This window comes from Excalfactoria chinensis, chromosome 3 (genome assembly GCF_039878825.1).
Source record: "Excalfactoria chinensis isolate bCotChi1 chromosome 3, bCotChi1.hap2, whole genome shotgun sequence".
Taxonomy (NCBI): domain Eukaryota; kingdom Metazoa; phylum Chordata; class Aves; order Galliformes; family Phasianidae; genus Excalfactoria; species Excalfactoria chinensis.
Window position 1 is genome coordinate 71177047 of NC_092827.1, and position 15394 is coordinate 71192440.

Sequence of the window (15394 nt, forward strand, 5' to 3'; positions counted from 1 at the left end):
TTTATCTTTAGCTCTTGATAAAAATTATTTTTCTGTGGCGTTGAAGCCCTCTCCTTACCACTCCAGAAACTGTATTTCTTTATCCTTGCATTTACTGCCTATCCATTTCTTCTTATTTCATTTCTTTCACTTATCTTAAGGCCATATGTTATTGCTGTCCTCTTAACATCTGATACCAGACTCCTTGTTGTGTTTTACAACGAGTATCCTTCCAACTCTACCTCCTGCTTTCTAACTCTCTCTTGGCTGTGCACTTCCTATCACACTTCACACTTTCTGTACCAAGCCAAGCTGAAGGATGTCTCATTTTTCAGACTGCAAGCTGCAGTTGGACTTCACCACTCTGAGCATACAGAATTACAAAACATATTATGAAGCAGTTTGGCAGACAGAAAAAGACATTCATGATTTAAGCAACTTTAAAAACAAAAACTGGCCCAGGGGAAAACATACTCTAGACAGCTGGGGGTGATGTGCACGTTGTCTGTGTTGCAGAACGTCTCTATTTCAGATAAGCAATCTAAAGGAGAGACATGTCCCAATTTTAAAGTTTCCTTATCCATTTCTAAGCAACCTTCATTTTTTTATAAGAACTGTAAAAAAATTAAAAGATCATCAAAATCAACATGTATCAATGTAAAAAAAAATCAAAATAATAAAATATAACAAATAGACAATAATATAAAATATTAGAATCTGCAGATTTCCCCACCACTCTCAGTTCTTCCTGTACCTCTAATACTGCATTATTTTCTTTTATCTTTGTAATGCAAGGTGTATGAGGCACTAATAAACCAATTCAGAAAAGAAATTTTTATCCTGTAAGAAAGTTTTATCATGTATTTTAGAAAGCCCAGGTGATTCTAATATAACTTTTTGTGTGCATTCACATTAATAAATTGATTATATTGCAATGAAAACTGTGGAGATTTTACAACTGTCTCCAGAGAAAGATTTTCATTACTCTATTACAGCTAAATTTTGATAGATTAAACTTCAGTGGCAAAATTTCTCATAGTATTTACACTGAATTATTTATTAAGTGAAGCAATCTACCTTTACATGCTCTTAGTGTTGGACATATACAGAATGTTTCAGATGGATATTCCTACCTCAAAATATTATATTTTCGTGTATGTTTATAAACACCATTCCTTATTTTTATTCATATGATGTTTATGAAGCTGATGTTGAAGGATGCATTTTAGCTCAATGTAAGAGGAAACTTCATAGATCAATGACACATTTCCAAGCCTAAGCATTTATTTCCATTAGCTAAACAGAGAAATAATCAGTCTTAAATGTTTCCCTAAACCCTCAAAGGTCAGAAGAAAATGTCATCAGAAAAACAACATAGAATTTTTTAGAACTTTTGTTCCCTTCAAATCCCTCACATACCCTATGGGAAGAAATTTTCTACTTTTGATCTCACCTTAAAATGCTTCATTTCTCTTCACTTCTCCTGAACACTCTCCTACAGTGATATATTACAAATCTTAGCCCTCAGCTCCTGCCATTGTATTTGTGTACATGATCTACACATCAGAAATTTCACTTCCATATGTTACACTATCTTCTAAATAACAGTGGGAAATAGGATTGCTTGACAACTATAGTATCTGTTGCTGAAATATCACTACCATTCTATATTATTTTATAATGAAGCTAAAGCCTGAACAGCAGTTTAAATCACACTTGAACATGCTGCATGATTTGGATGACAAAAGCTCAGGCCAATAAATATTAACATTTATGTACTCTCCATCTATTGTGAGGGGCATTTAAATGAAGCAAAGCTACAAGTAGTTTGTCACATCACAAGAGAGAAATTTATCAGTCCATATTCCTTTGGGAGATCTTGTGGGCAACTCTACCTCTAAAAAGAATAATAAAGTATCACCTTTTATAGCTAACTGAGTGTTTTTTATCTGTTACTTTGAGTGTCTGATCAGTAATGTGATTTCATTCACTCACATCTGTCCCTTTTTCTAGAGTTTATTAATCATGCAAATGTGTTTCTGGAAGTGAGACCAGTACTATAACTTCTTTTCTCAAGAAAATAACAAAGCAGCAAAACAGGTAAATGCTTTAAGCCAAAACAGTATTTCATTGGAGTCCCAGCTTTGAAAATCAGGTGACCAGTAAATTTATGTTAAATTTTGTACACTGTACATCACATCTAAAGAAATCAGGACCTGAGAATTAGGTTGAGAAAGGTTACAGACTTTATTAGTTCAAAGTAAGACCTAATTCTTACATCATAACACACCTTTAACCTTAAATCCTGAATCCTTCTCATTCTTTTTAACTAGAAGGAAAAGCAGTTCAGTAGGAGAAATTACAATTCTTTACTTAGAAGAGAAAGTAAAGTAGTTTTAAATAAAGTATCCAGACTGTCAATGCTACATGAGAGATTTAAAACCACAATCCAAAAGATTAAAAATAAAAATAAAATAAAATAATAAAAATTGCTACATCAGAAACATATTCAGTTTCTGTCAGTTACTTAAGGTGGCAGTCACTGGTAATGTGCAATAACAAATACTCTGTAATAACATTTTCTAAGGAGATTCACAGCTGAAATTCCCCAGATCTCCCTGTCTCACTTTTGTGGGGCAGCTAAAGGGGAAGTTTGCTGTTAGATCTCTAATGTTTAAGAGACCTTACAGACCAACCACTAATTCAGTTTTGAAATCCAGCAACCCCCACCTCTCATGGAAATTCCTGCATGAAATACAGACCTTAACAATATGAAGGGATAATCCTCAGAAAACTTTAGAAAATGTTTGCAGCCAACCAGATAAAGGAAATAAAATTCATAAGATCTTATCAAAGTCCACAGTTACAAAAGACTTCCCCCTTTATAAAAGACAGCCACAAAAATACATAAAATGCATCTGCTGAAAAGCCAACTAGTGATTAATTTTAAATGAAGCAGTCTGAAAATAGCAGTTGCTGAAGTTGTCACGACAAGATCTTAAGGATTCACCAGGGCAATGCTAATGTTATCTTTCAAGAACAAAACCTTTAATTTAAACAAGGCTCTACAGAATACATTTTAAAAAGGTGTTGATTCTAAATTTCAACAAAATTAATGGGAATTATAGATATGTTTTTTTACATATCTATACAATAGATACAATGAGCCACGTAACCTCTGCTCTGACGAGAAAGAGGTTTAACTAGATCTGCAAAATCAAATTAATATTAAAATGCTCTATTATTTTAAAAGTTCAAAATGCATTTATCTGAGGAGCATCATAATTCTAAGAAAGTGCATTTTGTTCACCAGAATCACAAGGCATGAGCCCACTGAGAAATGTAACTGGGCTATATTGATCTGTCATTTCACAAGAAGACAGGTTTGATGATGCAAAAATATATATTATTTTACTGCTAACATCTAGCTAACTGAATTCTATTCATTTTTTCCCTTGTAGTCTTCAGAGTATTTACATAGAGTGAAGTACATGGGAAGTTTGGGAAGTTTTCTGCATTCCTTATACCAAGAGAAAGGATTTTGCTGATGAAAAGCCAGCAAAGACTGTATATTTATGAAGACATTTGTCATCTGAACTCAAGGTAACCTAATCATTGCAGAGTATTTCCTGTACTGTAAGAGCCAGGAGGCAGGGTTTGCCCAGAAGCTGCATGTTTGCTGAACTTGCTTCACACTAAGTTGCAGAAACCTGGAGAACAACTTACTGCAGGGAAAGTTTAATAAACATTACACACAAGGTATCAATTTCTAAATTTATGACAACATGATTGCTACTAACTTGATAAGGTAAGATCACTGCCTTTCTATTGGTTTATTATTTTACTTTTTGTCAGAAGAAAAGGGAAAAGTGTAATTTGGGTTTCTTTCTTCAATATTGTTGCTTTGTCACAGTGGGTGAAATAATACAAGAAAATAAATTTAGTTGTTGGGACACACTTCAAAATCCTTGCTCATAATGAAAAATAAAAAAATTAAAAAAAAAAAAAAAATCATGGGCAAATGTAGTCCTCATCATTTATTCAGACATTGAAAACAGAAACTGGATGTAGATCAGTTCGTCAGCACTCACACTTCTTTGCTCTTCACCCACTCATATAAATTGCTCTCTGATGGAGTTGGACTCTGTAAGAAAGTTCACTGATGAATAGGAGATGATCTACATTCTACCTGAAGTTTTCATGGTCACAAACCAAAGCACAGGCTATCACTGAATTATTTCACCATAAATATTTTACAGTTTCTTTCCTTCTTTCTGAGAAATATAGTTTGTATATCTATTCTGCATGCATACATATGAAAGAAATCAAGTACCATACAAATTTTATGGCAGAAGGGCTGAGAGAAAATAAGCATTGGCTGCCAAGTCTCACTGCCAACTCTTTTGATACACTTAAAGTTCTAAATATATTTTTCCATACTTGTATCCATATTGATTTATTTTCAGATTATTTTTTCCTTATGTAGATTATGGGTAAGCAAAAAGGCTGACATCAGACACTTGGTAGGGCTATGGATAGAAAAGTAAACAATAAAAGGGTGTGGGGACTCCTTTCTAAGGCTTGCAGTGGTTCTTGAAGAAATAATGAGTTATTTCACGTTAAGTTACAGCTCCAGTCAGTGCTAAACTGGATTTCAGTCTAAAAATAATAATAATAATAATAAAAAAAAAGAATACGAGGATGCTTTCATTGCTTTCTACCTTGAATTTTTACTTTAACAGCTTTTATTTTCTGTATTCCTGTGGATTATTGAAAGACATATTCATAGACTTAAACCAGTATCATGGTCTAACATAAATGGCAATAGAGCTGAATTTGTAATAATTTGAATACACTGCTGATTACATTTACATATTTAACATACTGACCTCTACTGTTTAAATATGCTGGCTTATAGAAGAAAGACATCACTTATCAAAGTGCTGCTTGATTAATGAAATTTGCATCTCAACTTTCACACGTCTATTTCTGCCACTTTCTCTTTTAAATTACTGTTGAAAATAAATGCATAAGCTTACTCTTTTGACTTATTACAATTCAAGTTGTTACACACATCTGCTGTAGTCCCTTTGCTCCTGCAGGAAGCTTGTAGCTAGTTGCAGATTTAAAAAGCCATATTTTATAATACCCCTAACTGTACAGAGAATGCAGAATATTTTAATGAATCTGCTCAAGCACACACACACACACAAAATATAGTTTTCTGGATTAAAAGCAATATAAGCTGCAAGGATTTCTCTCTCTCTCTCTCTCTCTTTTTTTTTTTTTCCCCAGTGTAAATTTGCAGAAATAGTCTCGAGTGAATCATCTTCTTGCTTTGAGTGGGGCCATTTCATTCCAAGCTCCAAACAATATTCAAAAACACTCAAGCCTGGAATGACAGAAAGACACTTTCTTCTGGGTAGCACAGCCATGTGAAGAATAATACATCTTTTGATATTGTCCAGTTACTGAATCTCTGCTTCAAAGAAGAAAATCCATTTACTTTCATATTGCAAAAGAGCTAATATAAGATGTGAAAATTCTCTCCTAACTCCCATACCTACATAAAAACACTTACTGGTGCTGATCAACAAATTCCAGGAATGTGAATTCTGCAGTTACCCCCTGCTCCATATCCAAGCTTCAGAACAAAAAATCTGTTCAATAAACACAAAAAAGGCCACTAGTCTAATCATGGCTGTGCATCTGCACCCACCCTTTCTTCTAACAGCACAGATACAAACAGGACCATGCTTTCTCCAAGCAAAAGGAACAGCAGCATTGTTCCACAAATATTCGCCTCTAAAGTTTCTCAAAAGACATCCTCTAGTCAGATCTCTTCAACAGCCACAAGTGACTGTTTTAAAGATGACTGTAGCTGTGCGTAATTGGCAACATACCAGTAACCACAGATGGGACCTCTACAATCCCAAAGCTGTTATAATAAGCACTAAAGATTAGCATCTTGCTGAAAAACCCTGCTTCATGATAAACATTTTCAAGACAAGAATGATGCCATTTAGAAAAACTGTGTGCTCTGAAAACGCAGCACAGATTTCTACAGTAAAGAAATTTTTATGCTTTCTTTCAGTATGTTGTAAAGCAATGTGATCCTGTTTGCCTATCAAGAAATATCAGTGTTCAGATGACACAGACAAGGAAAAGACTATTTTGTCCATTCCTTTGGCAGCCAAAGTTTACAATTTCGTCTAAGTAAAAACTAACTGTGGAAAAAAAATAATTAGAAAATATAAGTAAAATTTTTACCACCATAAGGTATTTTTGGGAAATCTTCATCCCCAAGCAGAAAAAAGAAAAAGCCTTAATTCTAAAATACTTCACATATACTGCAATCAAATCTTCTGAAGTCTGAGATGAGCAAGGAGCCCAGGAGGATTTTTAATGAGACTTACTTGATTTTCTGTATGTAAAATCTTAAATAATGGTAAAATATTAAAAGCTAAGTGACTTAAAGTTTTCTCATCCATATGACCTATCCATGATTCATGTTCTCCCGTCAACCAGTTCTGAGAGAGGAAATCTTCAAGACACTTGGGTAATACTAAGAGAGAGAAATATGAGAAATATGAGAATTCAGAAACCCATCATATTCTCCTTTCACAATTATGTTCAGGAACTCTCAAGCTAAATCCCATCCTCTGATTTGCATCAGCCTTCATATGGAGGGCAGGAATCCTCCCAACACCTGTCAACACCTGACAGTGCAACTGTCTAGCACTCTTCCACATGACTGTGCACAGAACAACTCAACAGGCAATGAAGCTGTAATGCAACCTCTGTCCCATCTCTCTCAACCTCACATGAACCCCATATGCAGGTGTGGGCCCAGACACCAGCCAAGAGTACAAACTCTTTTTTGTCTCTCACTGCCTGCTATTTCTGATATTTCCTGAAGCACAGTCTTCACCCAAATCTGCTCAGGTACATGTAGCTCAAGACATTTTAACACAAATGTCTCCATCTCAGTCTTCAGGCATTATTGTCAGAGCCCCTTTTAATTGCTTTACTGGAGTGGTAACAAGTTTGTGTTAAATAGTTTTGAGGGAACAGGAGAAAATAGATAACAGGAGAAAATACTTTAACTTCTACATGCTTAAATATATATATATATATATATATATTTAATTATTACTTTGGAAATTTTTAGGAACAAAAAAACCCAACACACTGTAACCAGCTGGAGATATGATTTACATTGTTTTTGCAGATTTCACAATTATAAAGTCTTGAAAAGAAATACAACTGGCAAAAATAAATAAAAAATAAAAATAAAAATAAATCAAAGCTACACCATCTAAAGCAACCTTATTAGCTTTCTGCAGTGATGTCATCACAAACTGCAGCTTCTGACCTCTCAGTTTTTCCTAAGATGCATATTATCATTAGTCACACATTCTTTCTGTCATATACACATCAACAACTGTCTTCAAATTGCACATTAATAATCTCTAAAATGCAGTAAAAGCTGCTTGAGATTTTTATATTACCTGAGATTTTTATATTACCAGTTTGAAAATAGTGGTTAAAAACCATTTTCAGGTCCAACAAAAAGACACTGTAAAAATCCTCAGCATGCCATTACTTCAAACAATTCTGTATTTTTTCATATTTTCACTTACATATGTCTAAGAAATATTGCATTTTCCATCTGAAATGGTTCTTCTAATTTTTGCCATACTGCCCCCCAAAGACACCCACACACAGATGGCAACGGAAGGAAGTGAAGCAGCAATGTAATTTTTACTAGGCACTTCACATCCATAGAGGAAAATCCTGAAGTTCTCATTCAGGGGTAGCAGAAGTACACATGAAAGCAATATATCATTTGTCTTACAATTTTGACTGCAGGAAAAAAGCCGGTGGAGACAGAGTGACTTATTGTTTTGATGTTTGCCCAGCAATAATGTCAATGTGATTCCTTCATCACAAAGAGCTCCCACACAACAGTTCATTTATACAGCTGGTCTGGAAACAGGTTTTTTCGTTACAGCTATTTCAAAACACTCTTTCAGTGACTCATGCTCTTACTCTTCTCTGTGTTTAAGAACATAGAAAAAAACCTTTTTGATAATCATGTATTTACTGAATTACCCAAGTTGTTTTATTAAGTTATTCTGAATGACATTCAAGGACAGGTAATGATGCTAAATACAACAGCATACAGCAATTTTATGCAGCAACTTCCAATACAAGCTGGAAAACTGAATATAAAGACTGAAAAAATTCCACAAGAACTTGCTCTTTAGCTTGTCATTCTCACAGCTGCAGGAATATTCACAATGCATAATTTCATTCACGATAAAACTCTAATAATTTGATTCATAGAAAACTCTACCATAGAAGCTATGGTAGAGCAACTGCACAAAATACTTGCATTCAAAGACAGCACCCAATGTGAGGGCATCAGCTATAACAAATAGTCCCAAAACACAAAGTTAATGCTGAAGTGCCAAAAAACTTTAGGATTAAAATACTTTCTTTTTGCCAAAGTAGTCACCTTTCCCTTTTTCAGTTTACTGAAACTGAGCAGAAACATTCATACCTAATCCCAATACTCAGGTGTTACACCAGAAGCATCACAGAATCACAGAATGGCTTGGGTTGGAAGGGACCTCAAGGATCATCAAGTTCCAATTCCCTGTAAACCTTGCTCAGGGCTTCTTTTTTACTACTTGAAATACAAAATATTCTAGCATTCAATAGACCATAGAAAATTCAAATGAATTTCTATTTTTGCTTAAGCTGTGCTGGATGGTTTTGTGCTGTTTCCTCCAGACCCATGGCTATTTTAATACTGCTGTGTCTCAGAGTTTACACATCAAAGATCTGCTGTAAGGCTACATTTTTCAAAACGAAAAAGTAATGAATTACAATTGCAGCTACCTATCGTTTGGACCATTTGTCTGGCTGAAAATCTAATTCCATTCAGCTTTTACCAAAATATGGAATTGTTTCAAGACTTTATGCTCAGGTGCTTGGTGTAGTAAAATCATTTACACTGCACACAGAATGAGCTGCTAGAAATAAAATTGATATTGATGCTTCCACCAAATTCAGTATATTTTTCATTCGCAGCCTTTCATCTTTATTTAGACATTATGAATTAACTTATTCTCAATATCAGTAATTGCATTGCTCTCCTGACGGCGTCTTTTCTCAAAGCAGTGAAAATCTCACAGTTCTTTTCATGGTAGCTCCCTACACATGCACGTCGGTTGTTCTATCACAATGAAGGCAAATGGTATTGTCTCTTCAAGATTATTCCTAAAGAAATGTAATGTGTACTGACAACCAAAATTCTCTAGCATGATTTATCTGTCAGTGTACATTTATCAAAAATTTAAATAGACAGGAGCTATCATTTAAATATGCAATTAAAATGTCTTGAGTTTAAGATATCCTTAATCATACCATACTCAACAAGTACACTACTTCATATAAATTTGAAAATTGAAGCATGGTGACTCCTCATATATGCCAATTTCTTTCAAAAAACTGCTCCCTTAAATCACAGTAAACTTAGCAAACCAGCTTACAGAAAATAAAGTCCTCTACATTTTAGCCCACTAAGTTCACTCCTGTGCTGATGAGTTTTCCTGGGGACATTCACATTAGCATTTCTGAGATATTAATTGCAGCTCTGTATCTAGTACCAGCTCTTTGATATTTTCATATAAATTGAAAAGCAGTTTTTGTACTCTCACAAATAACTCGGTAACATTTAAACAAGTGTCTCTTGGAAGCAAAGCATTTTCTTTTCCAGCAGTATCAGCTTCTGATAGCAGCCATGAAGCCATCATGAATGGCTCCAGTTTAGGGTCGTTTCTCAGTGTCTGGACAACAATGACCCCTGCAAAAAACACCTGGCTTCTCCCATCCTTACCTTCACATTCACTGTGTCCATAACTATCATTTGATATATTAATCCATTGGCTTCCAGAGAATAACTGAAAGTTTATGTGAGAGAGTAGGAGAGAGCTATTTTCAGCCACATATTATCAGGCAGAGGAACAAAAATAAAACAAAAAATTTTCTGAACAATGTTGGACCACTAGTCTGTGGTGTAAATGTCTGTATGTAAGAAGGAGGGATGTTTACCTCTATTGTAAAGATAATAGTTGCCCATAACATGCTGTGGATTCAGGCGACTGAGAGAACAGAAAAGTGCATTGAAAGGATTTACCTGTAAATATGGTATAATAGATAATATTGTGCATCTTGGAGCATGTATTCAATTCATAATATTTTAGTGAGTACATTCATGTTATATTTCATGAGAAGAGATAGTGCCCTACTGTGAACACAGAATGGGTCTTTTACAACTTAATCTCGTGAGTACAAAAGCTCTTGTGAGGATGAGGCTGTAGCTCTTTTATTTTTATTTTTTTCTTATTCACAAAATGCAGAAAAAAAATTAAGTTCATATGGTTGCCTAGCAGTAAGCAGTGACGTCAATACTACTTTTAGCACCTGTTGAGTCTTCACTGTTTACCCTGTCAGAGTAAGAATCTTTTAATGAATCATACACAAACGTATTTACAGATGTATCTAAAGCAGCAGTTCTGATCCTCATTTTGCCACCCTCCATACACATACAGTAATTTACTTCTATGTTAGTTTACCTCCTTAGTTATTATTTTAAGACCTGCACATATTTTATCCAAAATTGTTGATGGACATTTCTTCCCTAAGCATCGATTACAGACTCAGGAATGAATCACATATTTTTACCTTGGGAAAATAAAAGTAGGAAAATAAAAGTACTAGCTAAAGTTTTACACTACACTACACTAGCTAAAGTTTTACCTTGGGAAAATAAAAGTAGTTAAAATAAATAAATAAAATAATAATAATAATAACAGAAACAAAAACAAACAAAAAAACCATAATACAAATCCAGTACCTTCATTGGACTGACTCCAGTATGTCCATGTCTCACTTGTACTGAGGAGTCCAGAACTGGTCTCCAGTCTTCCTGGTGTGACCTCACCATACAGGATACAAGGAGAAGGACCACCTCACTCAACCTAGTGATAAAACTACTCCTAATGCATTAGTCTTTTCTGTATCAAAGGTACTTTGCTGGCTCATCTTCAGCTTGGTGTCCTTTCCTTTCCAGCTGGGTGGCACCCAGCAGGTACTACTATGTGAAGATGTGCCTTCCCTCACACAGAACTCTGCAGTTCTTACTGAACTTAATAAGGTTCCTGTCAACTCATTTCTCCAGGCTGTGAAAGTCCCAAACACTAACAGCTAGTAAAACATGACACCTAGAGATGTCACAACACGCAGAAGCATGACCGCAATCCAAACCAATCAGTGGAAATTAGTGGATGCAAGACCAGTGAGGCAATGGGTGCTATATATCAGCAGTTGCCACAGCAAGTCACCTCTGTTGGTGTGGATTTTTATGAGTACAGAATGCAGTCTCGTTCATTGCTGGCAAAAAATGCATAGATAATGGTGGTGGTTATGCTGAAAAAACAACGTTTTCTAGCAGCAAATTTGCTGTATCAAACAGTGTTACTGTGTTCTTTGTATCTGTTATAGTTTCCCAAGAAATAAATAGGAGGCTTTACTTACATATTCGCATGCTACTGAGATGTTCTTAGAATAAACTGATTATTAATTTAGGTGTATATATAAAAAAATATTTATAGATTCAACACTACAACTTTGATTTTGATATTTTTAATAATAGTAATGAGGCTTTGCTCTAATGTTATGCATCTAGAAATCAAGATCACCCAGGAAAGCAAAATAACAGGATCTTACCACAAGCAACACATCTTAAAGCTTCAGTTCTTTTTCCTTATTCTGTGTTTAGAATCATCACATAACTTGGCTTATAAGAGATGTACTTCTAAGTTGGCTTTTTTTTTTTTTCTTTTTAGCAAGTGAGCTAACAAAGATAGACAACTTCTTTTACAAAGAAGAACAAATGTGCACTGAGAAAATAGAGGAAAATTACAGATCTGTTCACAGTTTCTTAAGAAGAAGCACCCACTGTTAATTCGCTGCACATCAAGCAAAAATTTCCATGAAAATTTTACTTTGATGCATGCCTAAACTTGCTATATGTTAGTGGAGACAATGCCCAGGAAGCCAAGCACATGACAGAAGGCATAAGGTCTGGCAGAGGTAAAGCTACCCTGCAGTTTGGTGCTTGTTCATGAATTTCAGCATTGAAATATCTTATACTAAGTGCTATTTAAATACACTGGAAAAGCAAGTCTCTCTCCTAATAACCCTACAATCAGCATTTCTGATGTGGTGATTTAAATGGATAACAAAGACTTTCTAACAACTAACATTCCGTGTTTGCTCAATATAGCCCCCTCCTTCTCTGTTATCCTCTGAGTTTCCCCACCCTAAAGCACTAGTTGATGATCTTCAAAAGGATACCTTGTGAATAACTACAGAAATCATTAAACACCGAAGTTTCTACCATCCATCAACTTCTGAGGTTCTCAAACTTAATTTTATTCTAAACTGGAAGCCCAACATCAATCATGAAACTCTGTGAAAAATGGAAAATTCCAAAATACTTTAATGTTATCAAACTGTTTAATTCAACAGAGGCAAAGTCTTTTTTTTAGTATAAAACAGTGTTTCATCTTCATCCGTCTGACTCATAAGAAAACTTCTAATAGCATAACAGAACAATAAAATCAAAATGCAGTATTTCAGTATTTCCAGATAATAGTATCAAAAAATTCTCATGAAAATTCTTACGAAACAGTCCGTCTGTGAAAACATTTCCCAGCAGAAAACTGATTTGATACATAAAGCTTCACAGAAAGCTCTTAATGGATAATTCCTCTAAATTAAGCAGATGCAGAAGGTTGAAATACAACTAAGATGGATGTGCTTCATTATTCTATGATTTTCTCACCTTTCCAACAAGGCCAGAGGACAATGCTTTATGATCTGCTATACTGAGCACTCAGATAAAGTAAGTTGATAGTTTTAGACACAAGATGAAAAGAGAATAAAGGTCAACACCAGCTTCCATCTTAAGATATTACCTTGTCAATGATTAACTCTACTAGAATGAGTTATAATTGTTATTACAATATTAATAATAAGCTGCTTTCATTATAATCTAATTTGAATTCAAGGAAATTATCATAATGCAACATAAACACTAAGTACAGAGGTGATAATTCTGCTAAGCTCATATGCCTTGCTGTTGATAGTTAGTCGTCTCTCCTCCCACTGAGTAGTAAAGAAAATGTATGAGCCTTGAAAAGCTACCACTTTATGCAATTTCATATAGCAAATAGCATTTAGAAAATATATTTGTGTAATTACAACCCTTGTAACTACTATATATGTTTCCAGAGAGTGAGTTATGCACAGTCAGAATGAAAACACTTGGGAACACTTCAGAATTTAGTTTCTAAAAGATGATCACTTGAAAAGTGGAGTAAGATTCAACTTGGTATTTCAGTAGTTTCAAGCCATGTTTTAAGCTTTACTTTCATGTATATCTTCCATTTTGGTACTGCACCATAGTACTATACTATACAACAATTTCTACTTACTGACTGTGAAATCCAAAGGGATATCATAAAATCATTCTCTATCTTAGTTGCAATGCAACTCCACTATGGCCAATATAATTATCTAAATGTTACAAATCAATATAGTTTGAGGAAATAGCTAACAGAATTACTGAAGTATATCTCAAACTTCTTTCAGCTATGACAAATGCTGAGATCCACAGCAAACAAATTGTGATTCTGTTTCATAAGAAAACTGAAGTCTACTTTTGTATTATTTCTCCAGTGTGTACGCGTGTAAAGTTGTACTGAAGTCAACAATTTAGGGGTATTTAACATCCAAAAAAAAAAAAAAAAAGAAAAAAGAAAAAAAAAAGGAACTTAACTATACACTACCATACAGTTTTGTCCCCAATTACACCTTTGATATGTCTGTAAAATCTGTAAGTGTACTCATAGCAACTCATTTCTCCACAAACTGACCTCACTTATTTTCATAGGCAGGTGAAGTAAATACACAAGGAACTCCAATTCTTAGTCTTATTAAGGAAGATGTTTGGAATGCCTTTCATGGAGCTTCCTGCCCGATGAGAACTGAGGCAACTGTGCTCCAAAACAGACACCATCACAAACTGTTCTTTCTAAAGAGGAAGCATACAGGCTACTTTGGCATAATATACTTTGCTTTACAGAAGGCATTAGAAATACAATATTATCTTTCTTATAAATCCTTCATATCATTTGCATTGGTGACTAAGCATATGATCATTTTTTGTTGGGGTTATTAACCTTAGCATTGTCTTTGGTTTTAATATATCACATTGTATCCTATGTCTTTTTAAAGAAATGAGATTTGGAGAGGCTTGTTAGACTTTCTTTTATATAGTTAATGGAAAATATTTGCAAGGAATTTTGTCCATTTGCACTACAAAGCATGAAGTAATTATATTTATCATTACAGCTGACCACCACTGCCTGCCAGAGAATCTTATAAATCATTTTTTTGAAGAAAAAAATTACCTACCCTTCTAGGGTTAACACATTAGAAGTCAACATATTTTCATATTATACAGCATTCATTTAAAGTTCTTCTCTACAGCTTGTAGCTGCTTCCTACAGCTAATTCTTCATTCTTCTCAGTACACAGGTTGCTATTTTATTAACCATAGTAAGATTCTGAAAATGTCTTTGTATTGCAAGACAGTAAGCTTCCTAGGTAACAATGCCCTTGAGCTATATATCATCGTACACTAAACATTTTATTGTGTCTTACTGCTTAACTGTTTAACTCTTTTTTAAAATATGTTTCTAGATTTTTTTTTAATTTATTTATTTAAGGTAACATTTTGAGTATTAATATTTGACTCATGATTCAAACCAACACAGACGTCACTGATGAAACAGTGGAACCAGAGAGACTGGTATTACCTAGTCTTCATTTTTCTAACTCATTTTTATATATGTTGATCTCAAGTACTGTCATAATCTCCAAGATTCTGATTCTACCCTGCATGAAATCTGCAGACATTGCACTGTTTTGCCAGGTTTTCATTTTCTTAAAATGGTGAAGGGTAATGTAGGCTGAATACTTGAGCAAAAGAAAGAGCTTAACTTCAGGCTTTATTTTCATCAGTATTCTGCCATCAACATATATTACTACCAGATACAAAGATCATGAGAAAACTACAGCATTTCTATAACACTCTCACAAAGCACATAACTCTCTTTAATTCCCACCACGTTTTCTTTCCACTGCTCAAAGGGCTAAGATATACTCCATCTGATGTACTGCACAGAAACTGTTTTGCAAAATGAGCTTCTTTATTTTGCAGTTATGTACAGTTATTAAAGGACAATTTGTGCCCTTTGATGCTAAGTTTTATACT

The 15394-nt window shown here is 34.4% G+C and overlaps 1 protein-coding gene across 12 annotated transcripts in view; it reads right to left on the minus strand.

Moving 5' to 3' along the window:
- The window catches only part of RGS7 (regulator of G protein signaling 7), a 237511-nt gene that overhangs the window by 93769 nt on the left and 128348 nt on the right, over positions 1-15394 (minus strand). The window lies entirely within an intron of this gene.